At 41.8% G+C, this 24,925-nt stretch overlaps 1 protein-coding gene and 1 long non-coding RNA gene across 11 annotated transcripts in view; one reads left to right on the top strand and one right to left on the bottom strand.

Moving 5' to 3' along the window:
- MECOM (MDS1 and EVI1 complex locus) overlaps positions 1 to 24,925 on the top strand; it is a 744,249-nt gene that overhangs the window by 515,253 nt on the left and 204,071 nt on the right. The gene's annotated exons all lie outside the window — the stretch shown is intronic.
- On the bottom strand, positions 9,258 to 14,561 carry LOC128351201 (uncharacterized). Its single transcript, XR_008319638.1, has 4 exons — positions 14,450 to 14,561; positions 12,339 to 12,473; positions 11,179 to 11,231; positions 9,258 to 10,855 (listed from the first exon to the last, which is right to left on the bottom strand). It is a non-coding gene; the product is annotated as an uncharacterized LOC128351201 (long non-coding RNA).

Below are 24,925 nucleotides of genomic sequence, written 5' to 3'. Positions count from 1 at the left end.
AAGCAAGAAGCATACTTTATTTTAAAATCATGTGCGCATGTATTGTAGCAAGCATTGTCTCAGACACTTTTTCTCTTCTAGGAAGAGAAGAGACAGAATGGCTCTTTTAAGTTGCTTGCCATCTTAGTCTTTATAAATATGTGTCTTAGTTTGTAAGCTGCCTTGTAAGGACTTGGTCCTGAAAGTCCCTGGCAGGATACAGATGTCTTAATTAATTAATAATTTGTTTTACCAATCTGCCCAGTTAAATCTGGGGAGTTAATCCATTAATTTGTTAAGAGGTGTTTTAATTGATTAATCTATCCAATTAATTGATTAAACATTACAGCAGAGTTATAAGTTGCTCTTGAAATCAGTCAGTCACTGTAAGAAGGCTTTGCCTCCTGCTTGTACTATTGTTGGTCCTGAATTGAATTCAACTGTTGCATCAAACTCGAATCTCATATCCCAAATGTTGCTGGAGCAACAATCTGATCCATAGAATTAGGCAATTAAAACCAAATTCTGCTGCCACTTTTATGGTATAAATGTGGGGGAGGGGGTCCATTGAGATTAACATCACAGTTCCAAGTTTACTCAGATGTAATGGACAAGCATAAATAGTCCTCTTTACATTCCTGTCTACAGGCTGTGGGAATATGGGCAGAAAACCCCAAATGTATTCTGGTGTCCTTGAATCCCACCCCACCGCCGTTACTTTCCCCATATATGTGAATAGCTGCCATTTGTTCACATGGGGGGAAATCGCATCCTACACTTCATGCAAAGATCTCAATGTGACTCAAACTTTGGGGAGGGACCAGAGCTTACTGGAATCTGATTACATCCCATCTGATTTTGACTTACTCTTTTGGAAATCAAATTGCTGTTGGGATTGAAAGCAGGTGAACTTTTCTATTACAATGATCACATAGTTTCTATTCTCCACTAAAGATACAGTAGTTGATGGAAAGTAAGAAGATATAGAAGAGAGATGCTATGAGTTTTGATTTTTCTATATCAAGTATAGTCATATGATATTCTTCAGTCCTCAGAAATTGACCCATAATTTCCATAACTGTAGACCAGAATCTGTATAATCATCTCTGTGCAAGATTTCAAAGATAAAATATGAACCTTGCTACATCATTATATCAAATTCCCTAGCTCTTCAATAAATGTAATGTTTAGGTGGATGATTGAATTCCCCTTTTAGTTTTTCATCTCACAACAATCTTTTTAATCGCTGGGCTGTTTGCCAGAAATGGGTGTATGTGGCCCGGTTATTATTGTTAGGGCCTAGGGCCAACACTACTAATAAACAGAAAAGTGACATAATGTCTTTCATATAATGAGACAGCTTAATGCAAAGCACAACAGAAATAAGAGGAAACGCTTCAAGAAGGGAAATGAAGTGCTTCGAAAATATGCATTTAGCAAATCTAGTTGTCTTTATTCATAGGCAGAATTAATGGCTTAAAATATTTGCACAATGTAATTGTGTTAGGGATAATTATTACATAACACCCATTATTATTTATTTTGAACATTTATGGAAAATAATGAGCAATGGATCGAACTACTTTATGTTAGGAACATTGTTCCTGACAATTGCCATATCCATATGGATAGCTGGGATTCACCCTAGAATAGGGGTGTGCATGGACTGTTTGGCGCGGTTTGGTCTGATTTGAACCAAATTCAGACTGAACTGCGAGTATGCAAACCAGTTTGGTCGAATAAATTGGCTGGGCCAGTTGGTTTGACGAACCAGCTCAAAGCAGTTTGAAGTGGTTCACAGTCAAACCACTCAAACTAGGCAGCATGGTGTCGTGGTTAGAGTGCTGGACTAGGACCGGGGAGACCCGAGTTCAAATCCCCATTCAGCCATGAAACTAGCTGGGTGACTCTGGGCCAGTCACTTCTCTCTCAGCCTAACCTGCCGGTTTCCTACATAACTCCTTCTTCCAGCCTCCCTCCACATGGGTATCTTGGCTCAGACCCTGACTGACAACTTACTCTGCCTTTACATTGACCCTCCTGGTGATCTGTCCCAGTGCTTCAGCTGATTTTGGTCCCTGTCCTGCTGGGACTTGTGGTTTGGCTTCTGCATACTTGGCTACCTATGTTCCACTGCTGACACAAAGATACTTGAAATGCTCATAGATCCACTATGAGAGCTCTCTGTGTGTAGCGGGAGGGGGCGCTTCTGGCATTTTTTATTGTCTAGTTTTATTCTGATGCTGCTTAATATTTATTTTGAAGAGGCTGAAACAATGTGTTAAATCACTTTCATGGGCCATTAAAGCAAAGAAAAAAAAACCCTACAGTTTCTGTTCTCCAAGCAAAGATAACACTTTTAGATAAACATGGTTTCCTGTTTTTTTACAGATCAAACTCAGACCTTTTCCCTTATGTAACAGATTAAGGTTTTAAAATACTATATTTTAAGCCTGTGTTGTTGCTTGTTATCTGCAAATCAACTGCAGAATCCTAATACTTAAGAATGTTCCACGAGCTTTAAAAAAAGTGTTTGCTTTTATATGGGGGGGAAACATCTTGGCAAAAAAGTTGGAACTACCAGATGGAGTAGGTTGTGCCACAAGATCCCCCTCCTTCTTATTGATATCTTAAATTGAACATGTTCCATCTGTCTGCTCTCAATAATGAATAGCTACTTTTTTAAAACTGTAAAGGTAACAAACTCCATATAGAACAAATTAATTCAAGCATGTAATGAAACGTGCATGCACTTTGATGGACTGTGGTGTGGATTTTGGAATTCTATAAAGGAGTGTCAAAATCTAAACCAGTTCATAGGGGTCCATCTGGTAAGGCTAGTGACAGCAGAAAGCTTGACTATAAGTTGTTGCTATAAAGGAAGGCTGCTTCAATTAAACTTCACACACAGTTTCTTGAAGTAGTTCAGCATGATTTCAGGAAGAAAAAAATATATTATGGAAGATATTTTTAAATAAGCTGCTTTTTAAAAAGTATTTTTGTATCTGTTTCTTATTTAGAGTAAAGCCTCTGTATTTCCTTCTAGAGATATACAAAGGCCCTAAAGTAGGTATAATATAATCTGCGCATATCAGATAGCTTCTTGAGAAGTGCAGTGCCTTCAGGCAGATGAAAATGAAGGTCTCCCACACATGGTCCAAGTCCCACACAAAAAATGTGTGTGTGTGGGAGAGAACTACACATTCGGCTATAGATTTGCTTTCTGTTTTCACAGCACCAGCTTCCACTACTCAAGAGACAAGTCACTAAAAAAAGTAAACAATTGAAACAATTGTCACGTCTGCAGTGGGAACTGTTGTAGGAAACACAGAGTGCAATATGGTGGCTGCAGAGGGGTTCGTACTCATGTGTTTATGGCTCATTAGGTCTTGTTTTCTTTCTTATATGGCCTCTTCCCCTCCCATTTTATACCTGTTTTTATTTAAATATAATTCATATCCCCCAAAGTGCTTTTTGTAGATAGAACAGTGTACTGCACAGGGATGCAGCATTTGAAGTGTTCCCTCCATTTCATTTTCTGGATTCCCCATTGCAAACCTTATAACCAGTATCTTCCATATCTCCTTCTGTATCCCTGGTACTGCAAAGACTATGGACAGAGTTTTAGACTTGGAATAGAAAGACATGTGTTAATCTGCTCTGTTTACTTTGACTTTAGTTTGTTTTGTTTTAACAGTGTTTCTAAAGAGGAATACTCACTAGAAATACGTTGAACCTAATTATAAATAATGATTGACATACAGCACAGGCTAACATGGGCAATTCTGAACCTTTCTTGAAATCCCTGCTCAGTCTTAAAGGTCACTGTCCAGCTCTGAACAAATGAGTATCTTTCTGCCTACTGTATCTCTCAAGATTGTTTTTAGGATAAAATAAGAGATTCATATGTATGCCATTGCTATCCTGAACTCCTTGGTGGGGTACAAATGTGATACAATAACTGGATGTTTCTATCAGAAAATTGTGCAATCTTAACACCAATTCAGATGTCAGTGATGTTCAAGTATAGCATACTTAAGAATCACTCATGTCAGAAACTATAGTCTGCATTGCACAGATATCAGCTGCAGTCAGAATCTGAAAAGAATTCTGGAGTACACAGACAAAACCATGGTTGAGAGAGACCATGTGTTAGCATAGTATGCACCTTGTACTTCTGGCAGTTATGCAGAAGTTTGAGTGACTCTCCTCAGAATGTGTCTTCAGGCTTCTAGAGCCCAAGAAAAAAGGAAGACAATCTTATTTAAGATCCTGCAACTGGTCAGTCTGTCTGCTCATCAGCTGAAGCAATCCAGACCCATATAGTGTTTCACAAGTAGACAATCATTTTCCAGCATCATTGGCAGCAAAATGCTATATCTAGTTATGGCTGTCCTTGATCTCCAAGACTGGGGTATGTGAGTGGGAATACGGGAACTTATTCTGCAATGGGGAATCCAGAAAATGAAGTAAAGGGAACTGTAAGAACTAATACCTATGTGTATTAGTTCTCTGCTTCATCCCAAATTTGGTTACTGTTCTGTTCCTCAGCTGTAATATATGTCAGGTTCAGTTGGTATTGACTGGAGAGGGCATTCTCAGTGTTGGCACAACGTGTGGTACATGCTCAGTTGTGGGGATGGAGCTGTAGTTTAGTGGAAGAACATCTGCTTTGCATGCAGAAGGTCCCAATCCAATCCCTGGCATCTCCAGATAGGGCTGGGAAAGACTCCTGCCTGAAATCTTGGAGTGCTGCTGCTAGTCAGAGCAGATAGTAAGGCCCTGCACGTGACAATTGTTGGTGGGCAGGGAGGGCACAGGGGTTAGTCAAGATCCAGCTTACCTTCCCTCAGATGAGCAAGGTCCACTTCTTGTCTGGAGGCCAGGAAAATTAGTCCCTGTCTCCAGGAATCCCTAAATGCACTGTGCAAGCAGCCTGAGCAAACACACAACCCTGAACCTGGGGTCAAGGGTGCGCTCATGCCCTTTAATCTGGGTTAAAGCCTGGGGTAAATTCCCAGGCTTATGAGGGAGGCAGCACCGAGGTTGGCTTCAATTCTGGCACTTCACAGGGGCAGCCAAACCCAGGCAGGGCTACCCAAGCCTGAGTATGGCAGCTCATAATAATAATAATATGCACAGCCTCAGCACCGAGCTAGATGGACCAATGGCCCACTTGGTATAAAGCAGCTTCCTATGTACCTATATATCTCTTTAAGTAAATCTGCCAGTCCATGACCCTGGCTTCAGTCACAAGGACTGAAACATTTTGCTCTTTGGTGAGACTTTTATTAACTGGTTTTGGTTTTCAACTGATGTTCAAAACACACTCTGTTTTATCATTCTCTGAAGCTATTCCCACGATCAGTAGAAAGTGGGCTAAGGGAGTCTAGCTTACTTTCTACTGATCGTGGGAACCACTGGGTTCGCGGACAAGCCCGATGGTTCCAAGGCGGCTAGCCCGTCTAATTCCCTCTCCCCTTAAATGAGGTTAACAGAGCGCTTGCTCCGTTAACCTCATTTTTTTGCTAGTGTGCTGCTGCGGCATGCGACAACACATGAGTAGACCCCTGACTGGGTGGCTGCAGCCGGCCTCAGTGGCTTCTCCAGAATGCCCCACACATTAGCATGGGGCATCCTGGAACTTCCGGGGGCCATGTGGCCTCTGATCCCCGCAGCATCCACCAGCTCCATGGTGGAGCTGGCAGCCATGTGAGTGGCCAATCCGGCTGCCCAGGACTGCAGGCATGATTGTCTGCAGGGAAAGCGGGTGAAGCCTGCTCTCCCCACAGAGCCCGGTAAGGTGCTTCACAAAAATAGTGTGAAGCACCTCTCTGTTTTAGTGTGATTAATTGACAGTTTGTGTGCCTGTGAATTTGTGTATGCCTGTGAATTTGTGTGTGTGTCTGTGTGCGTCTGTGTTTACTTTTCTATGAGCTCCCTTGTGACTCAGACATTTGCCTAAAAGGCAGGACAAGGGTTTATTAAATAAATAAATTTTCATTCAATCAAATCTATAATGCAGTATCAGAAAACGAAACTTTTTTCTGCCCGCTCTGGTACAGGAGGCTTGTATAGGTGTCATTGAACACTGCTTTAATTATCAACCATGAATCTTTGATGCCATGACTAACATACCAGCGGATTCACATTACTTTTGTCACATGAGGTTTCTCCTGCAGTTAAGGTTGCCATGCCCCATTCTAGCTAGTGTGAAAGCCCCACGTATGTGAAAGCCCCACTGGAAACTGTATAGCTGAAGGGTAATGATAGTAGAGCACCTTCGTTCACAGGTTACACAAAAAGCATGTGCAAGCTGAAATACAAACATTGTGTGTGACCATCACATGCAGCTCTCCTTTGTTTTTGGATTCTTGCATATTCTAGATGACGCTAGAGAAACTTCTGACATGTGTACACAAATAGCACAGGCTAAAGGTGTTTTTGCCATTGCTTGTGAAAATGCCCTAAAACTTTTAACTGGCTACTTTCATCTGTAGGAACAGTTGGTTTTGATTTTGGACAGTAACCTTTCTGCAGCAAGGATTTTTATCTGGCATTAGAAATTACCCTTCCTTTGTTTACAGAGAATTGATCCAGGTTGAACTTGTTAAAGTCAAAACAAACAACTCCATTCTTTATGACATGTTTGTGTGCTTAGTCACAGGCTTTTATATATTAAATCCTGCAAATGGCACAATTTATGCGGTGACATGTCAGAAACCTAACTTTGTAATAATTTCCCTCCATCCCACTGCCCTGTCCCTGATGGAGAATTTAAGAAGGTTGTAGAAACCTAAGAGGTTTGCAGGGACAGACCCCCACCCCCGGCTCAGGTTTGCAGAAGTCTTGCAAAAATTTAGTAAGTGAGAAGGAGAACAAAGATTCTTAGTTGAGGGGGGGAAATTGGATTGCCTGTGGCTGAGAAGCTGATTGGGACAGGTAGGCACAGTGGGGTGTACGATAATGAGGCGCATGGCAAATGTGATGCACAGATGTTAAGCCAACTGTAGCTACGGTTCCAGGAGTTGCGCATGCCACAGCCCTGTGCCTCTAGGCTATGTCTACACCAGAACATTTGGAGCAGTAAACTACAGCAACATTAGGTTCAAATTAATCTATTATTCTTGAGCTGTGAAAATGCCAGTTGCTTGTTTCGGAATTACATGGCCTGTGGGCAAAATGTTTGAGGTAGATTTGAATGCACACTCATGGTTTGCAGAGCAGATTAAGGGGAGAGACGGGAAATTAGAATGGTTAGGGAACCAGGAAGGTACACGTTTCTGGTTAAGGTCTCGGGAAGGTATTGCATATTTTTGCAGACAAGGTCTTCATCGGCCACCTGCTGAGACTGAAATATCCCACATCATAACACAGGAAAGCTTGCAGAAGCCTCGTAAATACTTTAGAAACAAGCAATTGAGGTGAGCAACTTTTTCCTCTCCTAAAGATTTGGAGCCATTAATGCTATCAGCTTCATGTTGTGGATTCCAAACTAACTGGTGATATTCAATGATGCTAGTAAGGAGGCCCCAGAAAAAAAGTTTTAGGGTAGATCAATGTGGAGGTATCTACGGGCTATTTCACACATTACATAACAACCTTGAGTTTGATACTGAGTATATGCCCAGTTATACTTTTATCCCCCATGGCTACATAATTTTATTCATTTTATTTTAAAAGGTTTATATACCACCCTTCTACTATTACAGGCATCTGTGATGAACAACCACATGAATTTCGCAAAAATCAGAAAACTTCATGATATACACATTTTCAGACACCTGATGGCATTCATATTTTAGGTTTTTAGGTATACATTTTACAAAACAAAAAATAAATAAATGTGTGAAGTGGTCCTTATGAAGTTCTTTTGACATTTTCCAAACCCTGCAGTACATATAAACACACAGTGAGGTTCCTATTTGTAGTATACTGGATCCTTCCCTGTATCTGGTACACTATAGCACAGAAATAGATATATCATCAGAGATCACTATTAGTCATGAATCCTGCACAACCAACTTCCCAGTTTGGAAGTGAAGCAGAGAGGAAGAGACCTCTTTTAATTGAGGACACCTAAAGTCAAACAATATAAACTGGCACAATCAAATAGTCTAGTCCTGGCTTAATTATGCCATTTCAGGCTGCAGTTGGGAGACAGCGTGGTTAAATACTCTCCCTTTGGTGGGGAAAGCGGGTGGGGGAAATCCTGCATCTGGAAAACTAAACAAACTAAATTATGTGAGCCACCTGTAAGAAGGCTAGGTTCTGTTCTCCAAGACATGCTAGATTTCTATGTGCAGGAAAATACTTATATTATAGAGCATTCAACTATCCCTAATTGCAGTCTGAAGTGATACTTTTCAGCAAGAGCTGCACCGCTTTTATGATTATCATGTTGTTCACCTTTTATTTCACACTTTCCATGCTGCTGATTTAATGCCTATGGTGCTGGAAAGCTAGCACTGGAAGAATTAGTGTGGAGATCTGCCACACAGACATGCCACTCACTGCCAGATATTTTGCCATCTTAGATTTGATCAAACTGACCAGTATTGGGCTAAAGTAACACTGTTACAGCTGTGTTATGCAGGGGCATATCTAGGGTAGGGTAGGCAGGGCATGTGCCCCGGGCGCCACTTGAAGGGGGGCGCCATTTAAAAAAATTAAAAAATAAATAAAAGTGGCCTCCAAAAACAAAATGGCTACCCTGCATGCTCAAATGACCTCTGTGAGACCCTAGGCCGTGCCAGGCCTCGCAGAGGCCATTTGAGCATGCACGGCAGCCATTTTGGGAAAAAAAATGGCCACCACACATGCTTAAATGGTCCCTGCAAAGCCCTAGAGGCCAGCGAGGGGAGGGGGAACCTTTTCAGACCCACCCCACAGATTTTAGGAAGCCCCCCAAAGGGGCTACAGGTGTTTTTTTTAAAATTTAATATAATATAAGTCACTGTACACATATTCAGTCTGGCACTATGTACAGAGAATCAGGGCTTGTGAATAATGAGCTGAAGCTTATGTGCTAGAATAGTATTCATTTGCTCTTACTTTGCTTCTTGTGATAAGTGAGTTAAATGTGATGTCTTAATAATATGGCTATTTAATGGTGAGTTTGTCTTTTAATCAGTGTGCAATCCTTAGTATTAAGGCCCACTGGGAGTTTCTTGCTCTCTTTCTCTCATTTTAACTATCTTTCTGAAATACTAGAATATATTCCAAGCAATGACACAGTTTACTCTTCATATCCTTTATTTTCAGAGTATCTGGGAAAAGTCAAATTCTGCATTTATTTTTAAAACTTATGTAATAGTGATGCTGCAATGCATAGTAAAGAATTAGACATTAGTTTTCCAAGTACACCTCCACATAGTATTTGGGTATTTCATGAGCCCCATCATACTGAAATTTGTAGTTTTGCAGCATTTTTTGGTCTGGCTATATCCACTGCTAAATAGTTTTCGAAATATTAAAAGATTAACAAGCTTTCCTTGTATTTTTCAGCTGATATTATGGTAAAGTTATCTGAAAAATGGGTGTCAGGTATTTGGAAAGGGGGCGCAATTTCAGTGCTTGCCCTAGGCACTATTTTCCCTAGATACGCCTCTGGTGTTATGTGAGCCAAACTGTTTTCTTCTGATACTTTTAATGATCCTGGCAGCCTATTGAAACGTATCTTATTATGTACATCTTCATGACTAGTTTTCAAGCTACTAAAGATCCTGTCAATTAAATAAACTTTATTCAATCAATCCGAACTGTTTGGAATGATCTACAAAGGAGAAAAAATATATATAGTTTACAATATTGTAGCTTTTCTTATAAAAACACTTAATTGAAATGCCTAAGAGCTGCCCAGTACAAAAGTCAATAAAAAACCTAGAATAGAGTTTATAGTGGTTGTCTATGTACATAATTAAATCCTTCAGGCACTTTAAAACTCGGCAGAATAAATGGTTATGCAAGAATGGCCTGCTGAGAGAAGAAATGCTTGTATCAGCTTTAACCAGCTGGTTTATGCTTGGCGTTTTCTGTGTTGGAATGAGAAAGCTATTAAGACACTGGAAGACTGCAAGCCACATACAAATCATCTTTGTTACTGACACTTCAGAGAGTACTTTATGGTGGCTGTCAAGATCAATACATGGTTTGGTTTGTGCCTGCAAAAGTCAACTGCCATTATTTCAAGAGGAGTTGTTAGTGACAAAGGCAACGTCCATTGGCAAATAATATGAAGGACGTTGCTGTCTTTTAAACTTCTTTGCTGTGATGGAAAGTTAATGTTTGCGATAGGATATGTCTGCATATGAATTCCGGGTTTGACAGTTTAGCAAAGGTTAATTGCCTAAAATGGCCTATTGCTGTAATAAAAGTTTTTTGGGTTCTTTTTTTAAAGGAGAAGCAGCAGCGGACTGTACTTAGATTGGGTTTCACTGTTCTCCAGGGAACAGAGACTGAGGTAGTGGAATTGTTATTGCGGGGCAAAGGAAGTAGTTCTAAAAAAAGAAGCACTTAATTAATGTCCCCAATAGAAAAATCATAGGGTTTGCTTCTTTCACTGGCCCTCAAAGTTATGATAAATGATAGCACAAGGAAAAGATAACCTACCATGAGAGTAGGATCACCAAGGCCAAATACTAGAACTCCCAGCTGACTGCCCCATACACTGCAGCCTCTGTTCATGTTTATTTTTTCTGCTCACTCTTGGTTTCGTCAATCAGTATGATAGACGATAACTCCTGACTAGAGCAGCCTGCGTCCTGCTCTCTCACGGTGGGTAGCATGTTGTGGTTGGCGCCGTGCAGTCGGAGGATCACCCGCATCAGAAGCATCAGGGGGATGAGGTACGGAGCAGTCTTCCAGCAGCCAGATCCTTGGAGAATAGGAGGCAGTGGTGTTATCAGCACCAAGTGGGGTTGCCAAGAAAATGACCACACATTAGTAGCTTTGTTTGGGTAGAGTCTGGGAAGGGGGGCTCCCAAAATTGAGACACTCTCTGTTAAATCATCCTAGTTTGAAGTGTTAAAAGACAGCTTGTTCCCAACCCCCTCCCCCACTCTTATGCTTATTGCCAAGGGCCATTCCACTACAGGACTCCAAGAAGCCTGATATATCCTACCCCCCCCCCCACCCCCGGCCACTAAAATTCAAATACATGCTTTTCTTTCCTTCAAGATAGAAACATATTTCACACACCTTCCATTGACTTCTGACTGAAACTGTATTTTTGTTAACAACATAGTTTCTTTCTGAAAGAAAAATAAAACTTGCTTAGAGGGATTTGGTAAAAACAACACAATAGAGAGCTGATGACATGTGAAATGCTCTTCAGTAAGCCAACAGCTCATCAAATAGATGGAATTTCCTGAAGAGCATTTGGAGAGTAACTAATGTTACTTATCTGCACGCACATGCATGTGTGTGTGTGTGTGTGTGCGTGTGTAAATGAGTGCATACATATTTAGATGTTTTCTTTAGAGGATATTTCTTTTCTTTCACTAACTGGGGAAAATGTATAGACTACGGTTGTCACTCAATTAAAGAAATCTCAGTCGATTAAGCGGATTTAGATTAATTGATTAATACTGCACACATCTGTATATGGATAAAGCATAATTCTGAAGAAAAAAGCACACTCTTTTTATTTTTATTTGTACGTAATACCCGCAGCAGGCAAGTGGTATTCCCTCCCGTAAGAGAGAGGAGGAAATGCCTCCCGTAAGAGAGAGGAGGAAATAAATGATGCACACTTTTTGTAATTAGTTGTATTAGAAACAATTTAGAATTTTCAAAAGTATGATTTCTTGCAAGTACCTTCACTAATCAATCAAAAGATGTTTAATTGATAACTGATTCAATTATATGTTGTAGATAGACCTAATATAGGTCCCTCTCAGGATATTTCCTTCACTGAGAGAAAGTGCAAATTTTTAACTATTTTGGATTTTGGAGCACTTGGGCAAAAGCACACGCAGTGGGCCTCCTTAACCTAGAAGAGGCAGCAGATGCAAACCAAATATTCTCTCTTGCTATCTTCAACCTTCTTGGGTGACCTGTGGAAAGTGAGAAGTGCTGTAGTGTTGGCTAGTCATGACCATTTCCGCATTTGGTCCAGTCGACACATTCAGCAGAATGAGATGGTAAAGACCTGAGATAGTAATATGGACTGAACCACTTCAGATTACAGATGGGGATCACGTTTTTGAATGTTTTGAAACCGTCTCCCCCTCTGCAAGTAGAGCTTGCACAGTAGGAAGCATGCTAACCCAGAACTTTTCTCTCAGTGGTTAGTTACTTGCAGAGTGTGTATTTGTGTGTGTTTAATATAGGAAAGCGTGAATAAATGTGATACTCACCCACTTGCAATCTATCTGCCCACTCTATCACATCAGGATGCCATCACTTCATTCAGTTGCAAATCTAGGCCAGGCCTCTTCCTCCTCCTCCTCTATCATCATCATCATCATCATCATCATCTCTTGATAGCAGGGCTGTAGTTTCCAAAACAGTCCAACACTTTCACTTCCTCTCAGTGAAGGAAATAGCTAATGCAAACATTCTTTTGATAACTTATGATGCAACACAGGTTATATATATTTCTGTCCAGCATTCTCCCTCACATACAATTTGCTTGTGCTTCTTTTGCCAAGGACAAAATCTTCAGAATTTTCTCCTCTTTGCCAGAGATTCTGATGATGCATAAGAACATAAGAACAGCACTGCTGGATCAGGCCCAAGGCCTATCTAGTCCAGCATCCTGTTTCACACAGTGACCCACCAGATGCCTTTGAGAAGCCCACTGGCAAGAGCTGAGGGCATGCCCTCTCTCCTGCTGTTGCTCCCCTGCAACTGATATTTAGAGATGTCTTGCCTCTTATGCTGAAGGTGGCCAATAGCCCCCAGACCAGTAGCCATTGAACAAGTAGACTTGTTCTCTGTGGATTTATCTAAGCCCTTCATAAAGGCATCCTGGCTGGGCACCACATTTTGTAGTAGAGAATTCCATAGGTTAATTATGTGTTGTGTGAAAAAGTACTTCCTTTTGTCATCCTAAATTTCTTGGCAATCAGTTCCAGTGTTATACGAGAGAGAGAGAGAGAGAGAGAGAGAGAGAGAGAGAAAGAGAGAGAATTGCTACTAGGCAAATCGAGGCAACAGTGTCACTTTGCATTCACTGTCTTCTTTTATCAGCTTGTGAATATATTTGTCCTTTAACAGAACAGCTCAACTAAAGCCTTAAAAAAATCTCACCAACATCCTCACTAATAAATCCCTCTTCTGTGCCTTGGTGAAACTGAACACTGAAATATTAGTTTTATTCAAGCTAATTATCTTATTGCTAACTCATGAACTAGAGGATTTAGGGTTGGTCTGTTTCTAGTTATCCTGCCAAGGTTTCTGACTTGATGGAGGGGGTCTGTTTCATAGTACTTGCCCTTCCAACCTCTGTAACCCCTAGTTTCCTCTCTTTTCTGAATCACAGGTTTACCTTCTCCCCTTGTGCAAGAAGATTGAAAGCTTATTTGACTACAAACTGGCTGCAGACACCAAATCATTGGTAGCCATTTCAAAATAGATCTTTCCCCTGTCCAAATATTCTCCCTGAAAAAGAAGGTAGAGGCTGTTGTGACTGCTGATAAAAAAAGAACCCGGCTATTAATAAGAAGCAGACAAGGGGCTTGAAACAGGGCTTCCACTGTTACCGGTTAGACACTTTCTATTACTTTATTTAGTACAACACCTGCAGCTGCTCACTATGTTCACGGCTGAAATAACCCAGGTCCCTGCAGAGAAAGTACTACATATACTTTCATTAAATTAGTTGTGCTTACCATTTAAGCTTCACTGAAAGGGCAAAGTATTAGTTGACTTCTTAGGAGATAATAAAAAGAAAGGGGCAAAAGAGAGTTTTAAAAAATGCATTTGTGTTACAACTGTCTAGTAATATTCCTCTGAATCATTAAGAGCTTGAGTAGTTCCAAAGCAGGCATTCTCATAGGAACATAGGAAGCTGCCTTCTACCTAGTCAGCTGCCTTCTGTCTTGGTCCATCTAGCTCAGTATTGTCTTCACAGACTGGCAGCAGTTTCTCCAAGGTTACAGGCAGGAGTCTCCCTCAGCACTATCTTAGAGATGCCAGGAAGGGAACTGGGACCTTCTGCATGCAAGCAGGCAGGTGCTCTTCCAAGAGCAACCCCATCCCCTGAGCAGAATATCTTACAGGGCTCACACATAGCCTCCCATTCAAATGCAACTAGGGCAGACCCTCCTTAGCAAAGGTGACAATTAATGCTTGCTACCACAAGACCAGTTCTTAGCTGCTGGACGAGGACATTTGACCTGGGTTATGCTTCTCACATGTTCCAGAGCCAGGATAAATTAAAATTGGTAAAATCCTTTAAGAGGCAAGAAAAGATAGCCTCCTAGTTCAGATTGTCCTGCTATCATTACAGAGAAGGTCTACTCACCTGCTTCCCAGCTCTTCTTTTGTGTGTTTGCTTGCCATCTTCCTCAATTTTAGATTAAACTAGTTGTTTCTTTACCACTTTAATTCCTCCTTTGTTTCTCTTCCTCCCACCTTAAAAAAAAAAGGATCTTTATTTATTTCCATCTTAATCTCTCTGCTCCCCTCCTCCCTTTCAATGGAGCCAATCGGGAAGGGCACTGTGAATATCTTCGTCCTGAGGAAGAAGGGAATGATGGCACAGCCTGGTAAGCCACAACACCACATGGTGCTGGTATATGCAACTGGGAGCAGACCACTGCAGACTACTGGGTCTTCACCAATGCTGCAGGACGGGGGGCAGGGCCTCGACCAAGAGGAGGGCCATTCCAACACCGCCTTACCAGAGCAGATGCGCTAACAATTTCTCCAAGGACAAACAGCCCTGATATTGCCATTGTGCTGGAGCCCGAGGAGGGCTCAGCAGTGGCGTTACAGGGCTGAAAAATACTACAGCCACTCTCATACAAATGGGCACAAGAGGATGTGCAAAGCTGGCTGGAACCAAAGCAAAAATGCACCAAGGCAACAAAGAAGTGGCCAGCAGCTTCGCCACTCAACATAGGGGAGGGAGCATTCCAACAGAGACCGATCGCACCTCTCCTCCCCACTGGCTGAACAGCCTCAGCTTTGCTCCTGCTCCAATCTGGGGGACCAGCCACTGGAGGGAGGCAGTGGCAGGCCAACATCACACGTTCCTGCCACTCCACTCACCCCAATGGAGGGGGGTGGAAATACCATGCTGCCTCCATGTAAGCTGACCTCACCACGACCAGTGAGTCTGAGGCCTTTGAGTCCCAACAATCCCAACCCACCCACCCCTGGAACCCAACAACATGGCTCCTCCCTCCCTTCCAGGAAAGGTGCCTGCAGCCTAGCAAACCTGGTTTCAACACATGCTGCAAAAATCATTGGAGCAGCACAGACCTCTAAATTACACCTTGAAACACCATAAACCCAGGAGGAAGATCCATCATCATCATCATCATCATCCAATTCTTCCTCTTCCTCATCATCAGATAGCCCTCCTAAAAAGGAAGAGTGATAAGTGCAAGAGGTCTCATAAACATAAAAACACCAAAAAGAAACAGGCAAAACACAAACACAAGCAGGCAGAGTCATCTCACTCATCAACTATTTCTGAATATGATTCTCCTGACCCTCATCCTGGTAACCCAGCTAAACTGTCCTTGCCTCAAAAACCAGGGATCCTAGGTGCCAGTCAAACGAATCCCCCAGATATCATAGATTTGGGCCTAGATTCCAAGGATGAAGGGGAATGTTCAGATGGGCAGGTTGCTGAAACGCAGGTGCACTCATGCAGACCTTTCCCATCTGATGACTTCTCAGACCTATTTCATAGGGCACTACATCCCATGGGAATCCAAGAGGCTCAGTCCCTGGAGTAGGCTGCCCGCACCAGGGAGGCGGTGCTGTCTACTACTGCCTCACAGGAGCTTCTGTTTCCATTCCCCAAAGGTTTCTCAGAGACAGTTAAACAGGAGTAGCAGAGCCCCCCATCTCATAAAAAGGTGGCTCCATTTTTAAACAGATATAGCTTTGTTCCAACAGCAGCAGCATTTTTCCAGATGCCTCTGATTGACATTCCTGTAGCAGCCCTCACCTCAGGTGTGGTCCTACCATGGGACGGGGAATCTATTCTCAAGGGTCCCACAGAGAAGAAGCTGAAATCACAGCTTAAAAGAAGCTATGACTGCAACTCGTTAGCTATCTGGGCAACCACGGCCACATCCATCATTACATGGGCCTCCCTGCTCTGGATGGATGAGCTTCTACAATCACCACTGCCAGATCCCACCAGACAAAGGCAGATTCTACTGAAGATACAGAAGGCACAGACATTTTCCACAGATGCCACCCTTGATGCTGTTTGGTTCACAGCTCGCTCAGCTGCTTCCAATGTAGTAGCCAGGCACACATTGTGGCTTAAACACTGGCAAGTAGATGTGGCTTCACACAACAACCTGATGACTGTCCCCTTTACTTCCACCAAGCTATTTGGGGATGAAGCACTACAAGACCATTGGTTTTTGTCCTGGTTGAGACCAAGGACAAAAAGAAGGCCCTGCCACCACATGCAAGGATGAAATTCCTCCACCACGAGGAAACCCTTTCAACTATTTTGATCCTTTCATCCCTCCTTCTGACCAAGAGATAGAGATCCAAGAAAGCAATGCACACCATGGAGCAGCTCATACAAACAAACACTAACCCCAGATAGCAGTTTGGACAATAGCCAAAGCCCCAATCCACCTCCTGACTCCATGGCGTGGGGTGTAGGGGGGTGCTTATCTCACTTCTTTCATGCATGGGAAGCCTCCACATCAGACCAATGGGTCCCAGGGATCATATTGCACAGTTGCAAAATAGAACTCATAGGCTGCCCCAACCACCACTTCCTGCCTACACACCACTCACGCTCCTTTCAGAAACATGAAGCCCTTCTACAGGCAATTCAACACTTCCTCCACATCTCAGAAATAGAACTGGTACTTCAAGACGAATAGTGAAAAGGCATCCTTCTGTGCCCAAGAAGGATGGCTCACTCTGGGCAGTCCTAGACCTCATGTTCTTCAACAAATAGGTGAGACACAGGAAGTTCCACATGGAGACACTCCAATCCATAGTAGATGCTCTCCAACACGCAGACTACATGGCATCACTGGATCTGACCAAAGCCTACTTCCATGTCCCCATCCACTCGGAACACCAACACTTACTCTGGTTCATGTACAACGGACAGCACTACCAGTACACAGCATTGTCATTCGGACTCTCCATAGCACTCCGGATCTTCACAAAGGTCATAGCACCACTCATTGCACACCTCAGACTTTAAAAGATTCAAGTATTTGTGGGCTTGGATAGTCTCAATTCTCCTCACTACAGGAGGCACAAAGAGATCTCAACCTCTTGATCCACACCCTTGCAGCACAGGGGTTCCTCGTGAACAGAAGAACCACCTAACCCGTCTACCCAGATTCAACACTTGGGGATTTTATGGTATCTAATAGATACCATAGAATGCAATTTTATGGTTTCTAATAGATACCATAGAATGCAATCTCCCAACAGATTGCATTCAAAAGCTACAAGCACTCACTCAGACCCTGCTCAACAGACATACAGACATACAACCTGGCACAACTGCTGGGCCTTGGTCATGTTGGCATCACTGGAAGCAGTCTTGTGGGCATGCTTTCACCTCCGCAGCCTCCAGTGATTCCCAAGGTGGCATTCGTCTTCCAGAGGTCACAGGACATGATCCTCCCATCCTTCTGTCCCAAACCTTCACATCGGGCCGCCCTGAGCCATTTTGGAAGGGTGGTATAAAAATCAAATCAATCAATCAATCAATCAATCAGTCATTTCGTGTGCTAAAATCCCCATCTTATCTAAGCCCCTTATGGAATGCTCTGATAATGACTTCACGATCTCATTCAATCTAGACTGCATTCTCCCATCTCTAGTGCACTATGGGCAGAAAATGACCCAAAAACCTGAAACCAAAGATTTAAGCCAGTTTCCACTGAAGTCAGAAGCATTACTCATGTTTTCTTAGAACATCACTTGGAAAGAAAATCTTTCATTTCCTTTTCCTAAAATATTGGAATTTCTAAATGATACCTTGCCTTCTTTGGTAGAGAATGGGTTACAGAAAAGCATAGGAAGTGTGATGAAAGGGCACAATTGGTACATTTTAAAGGAAAACTGTAGCTGCCTGACATTCCTGTAAGTTAGTACAATGAACAGTTCCTGTTCATTGATAAAGTTCCTCATCAGAGGCTCTTCAGCAAACTGAGCAGTCATAGAAGAAGGGGATAGGTTCAGTTGGTTAAAGGACAGGAGACAGAGGGTAGGAATAATTGCATGCTTTTCACAATGGAGGGAAGTAAGAAGTAGGGTCCACCAGTCATCTGTACCGGGACCTGGGCTTTTTAATTGATTCATAAATGACCTAGAAGTTGCGATAAGCAGCAAACTGGCCACATTTGCAGATGACACTAAACTATTCAAAGTAGTGAATTCCAAACAGATTGTGAGGAGCTTCAAAAGGATCTTTCCAAACTGGGTGATTGGGCAACAAAATGGCAAATGCAGTTAAATGTAAGTGTGAAGTGACACACTTTGGGCCAAAAGACCCAACATCATATATACACTGATGGGGACTGAACAGTCGGTGAGGGATCTTAGTTTTGTGGTGTACAGCTCGTTGAAAGTGCCGATGCTTGGGATCATTAGGAAGGGGATTGAAAATAAAACTGTTAATATTATAATGCCCTTATAAAGGATTAGCCCGTCCACTAAGTGAACCTAGGGCACAAAGCTAGGAAGGTAGGGATGTGCACAAACTGGAAAACCCAGTTCAATTCAAATAGAACTGGATTTGAACCAAACCAGTTCTGTTCCAGTTCTGTGCATACTAGTGCTCGGCACGGTCCAGCTTTCCATTGTGTTCCTTATCACATCAGTTTTGTGTGTGTGGTCCCTATTGTTCTTATTTTACTGATGTGAGGACTTAAGCTGCTAGACAGTGATTTAAATAAAGTAATTGAATTTTAGCTGGAAGGGACCTTGGGGGTTTTGTAGTCTAGCCCCCTGCTTTTTTCAGGAACCTATAATCCTAGAGTAAAGGTGAGAGTTAAGCCCAGCTTTCACTCTGTCTATTCACTAGACTGTTGCGTGTCAGATGTTATAAGGCTTTAATGGGTGCTTAATTAGAGTCATGGTTCACCTGACTTTGAACCTGTTTTCAGTTCCAGAACTGAACAATGGAAAGTGTGAAGTAATAATAAAGATGAGAGGGCATCTGAGCATGTGCAGAGTGCCTTCCTTGCAATACTGAATAACTGCAAACAACCTTAAACATGTTAAGATGACAGAAAAGGCTTCTAGGTCAGAGGGCGTGACTTGGGTTCAGCTCAGTTAAAGATGTATGTTCCTGAATTTCTCATTTCTCAGTGCTTGAGGATTCACAACTGAATGTGTGAACAGGCTTCACTGAAAAGCTCTATGTCTGATGCGGCATGCAAGTTCTACAGTGCAGTGTTAGTTCTGTGACGGCTCATTTACTCTACTATAGCAGTGCTGCAGCCACTGAATGTTGAGCATGCACATGTGAAGCTGCCCTTGCAGACAGTCTTGAACCTCAGCATTGTGAATTTCTAGAAATTACACATGGACTTGACTCTGCTCAGCTTAGTTTGTATTTGTATCTGTTTGAAGTTATCTGAAAAGTAACATGTCTGAAACCTGAGTGATCTGCTTCCACGTATATATTTGTATACACTCGTGCCAAGGGCTACTTGTGAGGCAAAGAGGCAAAGTTCCTGTGGGTGGCACAGCCCTATGGCCTTAATTGCTCTGGGCTTGGCAGGGCAGAATAAAGGTGGTCCCTATGTTCTAAAGTCAAAATGGCAACCACAAAAAGCCATGCAGAATACTCTGAAACAGTTAGCAAGATAAACATTATTCGGCGTGACTTACACACATTCTACTGGCTCTCTTTTGAAAGTTGGCCTAATTTCCATTAAATGCTATTGGGGCTGAGATTCTTTGTTCTAGTGAAACAGGGAGTTAAACAAACTAAATGTGCCCCTAACTTTATCAAATGTAGACAGGAAATTATCAGTAAATTGGTCCTATAGAATTAGAGGCAGGAAATAGAGTTCAGTGTCTTGGAACGGTAGCCAAATACTTTCTAATTGAAAAGCATGAGCAAATTAATGAAGTCTGCTTGAGTTTCTCTTTTGAGTCTGTGGCTTTGGACTCTCCAGCTGTACCTATTGAAATGATGCAGTATCTGTTTGCTCACAATGAGTACAGGTTACTGGCATGTATTGAATTGGAACCTAATATTATGTTGGGAGCAGACCCGCCAACTGCAACTATTTGAAGTGGCATGTTAAAATCTGCCTTACTTAGGAACTGGATCTGACAGCTTTGCATTGTTTCCTGAATTCTGGAATACACAAAATTTAGTATTTTCATAGTGAAGCATTGTGTGATTAAATAAATGGGCTCACTGGTGACATCTGAATGAGAACCAGTTCTCTCTAGGAAACAACTGAAGGTGAATAACTGACCAACAGAAAAGAATAGATTTTGTTGAATGTCTCTCTGAATATGAAAATCACTCTGAATGACTGGGGAGAGGTGCTACCAGTAACTGTGGTGATGGGTCATAGTAACCACAAAGAAATTGATTAAGAATTCCAAACAAAAATGCATGGGTGCAATCCAGGGGCAGATCATTAGTTATACACAAGTCAGAGCCAGAAAATCAAAGGCCATGTCCACCACTCCAAGCAGAATCAGTGTGGATAGTTGTGCTGAGTTCTTGCTATTTTAGCTATGATTTTTTTTCCTAAAATGAACAACTGTTGTTTTAGCTATGAAATCATGTTTTGTTGTATACGTAGTCAGATGTGCTGTGCACAAGTCCACGTACCTTTCTATACATGTATCAAGTTGTTGGTAAGCATATAAATTGACATCAGGTTTATTGGTCACATTTTCTCATAAGACTTGAAAAAAATGTACAGTATATTCAGTTTTGCCATGTCACTTAGGTACAGGGCTGCAGGGGGTGGGAAATGCACAGGATCCAAAAAATGTTATGGTAATTTGTACAACTAGACAGAATGAAATTATGGGTACTACAGTTCCCTGCTTCATTAGTCTTCTGATAGAGGTCAGTGAGGTCAAAACCCAGGGTTGTTCACTCAAGGTGAGTTGCTGATTTTGTCTTATGAAGTTCCAATAAGATTTAGAAGCCATAGCTAATTTGCAGATATAATAGATCTGTATATTATCCACTCACTATTAGGGAATACTCATACATACAAATAGGATACTAGCAATTTAATGGAGCATAGTCCATTGGAAATGTCACCTGCATCATCTCCACTGAAACCTCCATAGCTCCCATTCATTTAAAGGACTCTTGCTCAGGAGCTGCTCCTAGCAGATGGAACCCAAAGGCTGAATTTCTCAAATCACTTATTCGGAAAAGGAGTTTGAAGGAGTAAACACAGAAGCTATTGAATAAGTATTTCCTTCCATTTATACACCAGGTTTGATGTGAAGACAAGGACATTCCTGTCAGCTCTAAGTTATTTTACCAAAACTGGGACACTCTCATTGTTAGCTTTCCACTTGGTGTGTCATTCAGGAGTAGCTTTTTCTTTGAGCTCTTTTGCTTATTTGTCCTGTGATTGCATGTATGAGCTTCTAGAATTTATGAGATCAAAGGCCAAGTGAAAGGCCATAGTTCACAGGTCACGTGAGAGGCTAACATTTGCGAAATCAAGGAAACGACAGGACAGTGCCAAGGGAAAGGTCAAGGGTCAAGTGAAAGGCTCAAGACAGATGAAAGCAAGGAGTTTGCACACTGAACAGACCACACAGCAAAATGCCCTCATGCCAAAATATTCATTACTAAGTCGCCATTCAGTTCTAGTTCTCTGATAACAACCATGGCCACAAGGGATGAGCTGATAAGGAGTATGATTCAGATGTGATTCCAAGATAAACCTTACCTCTGTTTCCTTTTAAGACCAAACAGCTACTGCACACATGCACAAAACATACAGAAAAGTGTGCAGAGAATCACAATGCAGTGTGGATTGTGTCAAACAGAAGACCATGTTAAAAACAGCTGATCTGGATGTGCCCATAGCCGCATGTGTAGTTTGGTTTAAGCCTGAAGCAAAATTGATGTTTGATTTCATAAATGATGGAATTTTAGGAGGCATTTTTTGAGAAAGGGTTGTGGAAAATGCTGAGCTTTTGTACAAATTCAGATAAACAGTTTTTTCCACTACTAATGTGCATCAACTTTTGAAACCACCACGACTGTCATGTTGACAATCATGCAAGTTCAGGTCATGATAGACTGCACAGATAAGTTGATTGCACAAGTTGTGAATCTCTAGCTTAGAGATCACATCAGCAACTTGGAGTCAATTTTGACCTCTTGAGTGGTGTTTCTCTTGAGAGGTGTTTCCTGGTCTCCAGTTGTGATCTAAAGTCAACTGAGGCATTTTGTAACAGAAATGGCTACCTTAGGGGAAAGTAGTTGAGATATTGGCCCAAACTCTCTTCTTAATGTGACTCTCAAGAGAACTTGTTTATGAACAAGACAGTTGTTGTAGCATCCAGTTTGTCTTGGATCTTTTTAGCTATCTATTTCTTCTTGATTCCCAGTGCATGATGACTGCCAAAAATCTGTGCACATCTGGGAAAATATGGTAACCTGAATCTATCCTTGTATACCTCTAAATAGACCTAGCTCACCCATTAGTCTATTGTCTTCATTTGTAATTTGACAAAAGAAGCAAAACTGCTTCAATCTGAACTTAACTCTACACATTTCATCTCAGTGCTATATATCAATACCTGAGCTTCCCACCTATCTGCAAATGGAGTCTTGTCTTCCTTTGGAACATCACCTGCACCATTGGACATGTTTGGTACTATTTTATATCAGGGTTGATTTGATTTAAATCAAATTGATTTAAATCATGATTTAAATCTCTTCACAGAAGGACTCAATTTTAATTATTTAGATCACTAGTCAGGAGGATTCTATTTAATCATCATTTTCTAGTAAAAGTACATACTTGTCTCATATAACCTTAATGCACATTCAAGGATAGATATAGGCTCCATTTTTAGAAGGTATGTACACACTAGAATGGCTGCACACATGTCATAATGATGTTTCATTTGGGCAACCAGGCCTTGCATTTCTTTGTTGCACTTTTTGAATTTCACATGCATGCCTGATTTATCCACAGGTACAAGAAGTTCATTGAAATATTCCCAAATGGTATTTATTTTACGGTCTTCTGCCATGATAAACTATGGAGGATAAACTCAGAAATCATTTCCTCAAGATTGCATCTGTTCCCTTTTGGTTTCACTTTCTATTCCCTTCCCCTATCCCTCCTCTTTGCTCAAATCTATTCCATCCCCCCAAATCCTCTATTCATTCATTTGCCTTCTTTAGCCTGATTCAGACATTGAGGTCATTCTCACGACCAAGCAGGCAGGGTGGCAGGCGGGCAGTGGGGAAGGCTGCTTAAACTTACTTTACCCACAGACGATTCCTGAGACCTTGCTGGGCATGCTGATCACGCACCCAGACTGTCACCAGCTGCCCCAGATAGGATGGAGGTTTGGGGGCCAGGACATGATGTCCCGGTACCCGGAAATCCCACAATGCACTGTGCAAGTGCACGGTGTATTATTGGGATCCCCACAGCGATGGGCAGGCGCCCATCAGTGTTGCAGTGCTGGCTTAAAGCAGCCGGCAATGCATACAGGGAAATGTGCTTAAGGGAGCACTTGCACCCTTAACCCTGTTTAAGACAGGCTCCCTAGGCAGGTTTGCTACCAAGGTGACGGCAGGAGCCAGTCAGCTCCTGCAGGTTCCCATAGGCAGCCAAGCCTGGGTTTAGCTGCCCTAGCCCGGTCTTGGCTGCTCATGAGCTACAACATCGCTCATATTATGTTGTACGAGTATACAGATGAATGTGCAATTGTACACGTGTTTGTGTGAAGGAATATACCTGTATTCAATTTAAACGTGAGCCTGGATGCAGGTCCTTCAAATGCTTGGTACAGATAGGAAGTGTACTTCTGTACCTGCATTCAGTGTAACATGTGAATGACTGTACCTGTGTACACTGTGCATTCATTATATGAGTGTTGAGCATAACGTGTGAATGGGCCTAATGTCTTTACACTTCTATAGAGAGCGGGGGATGGGGGCAGCAAGGGCTTGACTGTGTGTTTGTGCTGCATGTACAACACCTGCAGAATAGGATTGATCAGGTCTGTTACCTCTCATCCCCATATACAGATTTTAACATGTTCATAAAATATAATAAGAAGTTATGATTAACATTCATGATGATATCTTTGATCTAGATTATTTTTAATGAATTTAAAAAATAAATAAAATAAAATCCTTTTTAATTTTTAAAAATTGATTTAAAATAAAATATATATAATTTACATTTTTAAAATCTTTTTAAATTTTTAAAAACCCTTTAAAAAAACCCCCATCAATTTTTATCAACCCTGTCTTATATTGAGTCAGACCACTGGTCCATCTAGCTCAGTATTGTCTACACTGGCTGCTACAGGTTTTCAGACAGGAGTCTTTCCCAGGCCTACCTAGAGATAACGGATTGAACCTTTTAATTCTGCATTAAAAGTACAGTTTCTGCTCTGCCACTGAACTACAAACCCTCCCCAATGTAGCTGCAATGAGCATTAGACATCAAACCCAATAGTGGTATTGCTTTCATACTTACCTCTGTATTTTATATGTATGTGTTTCCAGTGCCATTTTCCCATAAAAGGAAATGTAACAGAAAAAGGAAGTGAAAATGTACTTTTAAAGGAATCA

This window comes from Hemicordylus capensis, chromosome 3, assembly GCF_027244095.1.
Source record: "Hemicordylus capensis ecotype Gifberg chromosome 3, rHemCap1.1.pri, whole genome shotgun sequence".
NCBI lineage: Eukaryota > Metazoa > Chordata > Lepidosauria > Squamata > Cordylidae > Hemicordylus > Hemicordylus capensis.
The sequence above is the reverse complement of the archived record's forward strand: the minus strand, read 5'-3'. Positions and strand labels throughout refer to the sequence as shown.